The following is a 2,216-nucleotide window of genomic DNA, read 5'->3' on the forward strand; positions in this document are numbered from 1 at the left end:
GTATCAATAAAAGCTCTTATTATACGTTTTATAGCCTTTTTCTAGGTGTTACTCATTTTATGCCTTAGTCTTTTTTATGTTATTCTCAGCAATATAACCTTGTTTCCAATTTTTCTATGATTACGTTTTTGCTGTTCAGATCATGAGACCTTCTGATACAGCCATCTTGGTCTCTTTACTTCTCACCTTTCTGTTTGTTATGTCTTTAATTTTGCCTCCTTTAACTACCAGTTCTCCTGCATAAGTTTCTCTCTTAGAATTGCTACCCAGAGGGCATAGGAACAAGTTCACAGAAATTCCTGAGGTCTGCTTTTTAGAAGTCCATTGTCATTATTCTGATGCTGTCACTTCTCCCTTTCTTAGACTCAGAAACTTTTGCAGTCTCTTTCACTCGGTTGGCCTTCTATCTTTAGATTCTCAGCTAGTTCCACCCTATTAGTCAAGAATCATATCTAAAATAACCGCCCCTCTAGTAACTTCATTCAGCTTCTGAATAAATAAAAAGTTGTCCTCAATACATTTCAAGAACTTTCTGAACAGTGTATGTCCAGCTACATTACTTTCCAAACTGATACCTGGGGAGTTAGATTCTCCTGTTACCATCTCCTGTTCCTTTCCTTAAGTGGTTTATTAAAAAAACCTTATTCACCTCCTCCTCCTGATTTGATGGTCTAGACTACATCCTTGACATGACATTTCACAGACAGACTTTATCTCCTTTTTATCTTCACCCAGAGACATTCAAGAACCCTGCCTTTCACCTGTTCCTGGATTTTAGAATAGCTATAAATGCCCTTTATGTACAAAACAACACTCTTTTCCTTTTTTCCTGCCTGTCCTTTTTAAACAAGCTGTACCCTTCTATATCAATATTCTGCAACGTATCCCACTGTAATGCTGATTAAAATATAGTTTCGATTGGATGCTAAGACTTTAAGTCTTTGTTATTTATTCCTAATAATAATAATAATAATAGTAATAATAATAATAATAATCCTGGATTGTGTTTACAGACATCTCAGACGTTTAGTAGGTTACCTTATTTTTTTCATCTCATCTCTCCTCTGCTGCTGTTGGTGTTTCCCATTTTCCCTTTCTACATCTTTCCCTGTTTAATCAATGTAATAGTGGTTAAGGGGCTTCCACTTTATCGGGGAAGCCAGATAGCTAGAAACCCAACAGCAAATCAAAAAAAAGAAAAATGTGACTACTCACTGCAAGCCTTAGACATCTAGGAATAAACATGGTAGACTGACATTAAATGGATTTAAAAAAAACCAATAACAGAAACTTTATAGAATGTCATTCTACTGGATAGAACAAACTACAGAAGAAAGCAGTGTTTATTGAACCTTAACACACAAATATCCACCAGCTAACATAAGAAAAATAAACCTCAAACACTCCAAAACCTTCAGGGAAAAATGGGGTTTGTAGCATGTCAAAAAGACTAACAGATTTGGACTCTAGTGGACTGATGAATATAGAAGAAAGAAAGTCAGCTCCAAAATCAATGACACCTCTCAAAGAACATCCTCCCACTAGCTCCGAAGTGTTTTGTTCCTCATTGCTTGCTACATATTAGTACTATTATTTCTTTAGATTTCTACAGTAATAAAAGGGGTCCACTACCTTGCTGCATACTACAAAAGTAAAATTACAGAGCAACTTAACTGTGCATTCAGGCAATGGAACTAAACCTCCCTTAAAACATAAAGCCAAAATATTTCCCCTCCAGAATAGCCAGAGGAGGTGGGCTGTGGCCTGTAAGTATATCTAATCAGAAAACAAGAATTCAGTTTGATGTATATTATCAAGGTTTTGGACCATATCAATATTTTGTATGAAAAAAACAGAAGAACACCAACCCAGAGATTCACAAGTCTAGTCTAATTTGAAGTGGAGGCCTGATTTGGGTCTCCCATATAACAGCAAACAGCTGGCATGCCTCAACCACCGGGTTCTTGGCTATTAAATAGACTGTGGGTCTCTTCCTCTTTATCTCATTTTGCATGCTCTTTTTTCTTAATCTTGTCACAACCCAAAGTTGTGGTTTTTCTTGTTTGTGTGTGCTTCGGCATCGCTAAATCATGTTCCCGCCAAATTGCAGCTCTTTTGCACGGTGGAGTGTTCTGTTGCAATTAAGAACCCGCGTGCAAGAGTTTTTCCCGCCAGTTCTGTAGCTTTCTTTGCATAGTGCATTCCTTTTGCATTAT

Source organism: Alligator sinensis, unplaced genomic scaffold (genome assembly GCF_000455745.1).
Source record: "Alligator sinensis unplaced genomic scaffold, ASM45574v1 scaffold413_1, whole genome shotgun sequence".
NCBI lineage: Eukaryota > Metazoa > Chordata > Crocodylia > Alligatoridae > Alligator > Alligator sinensis.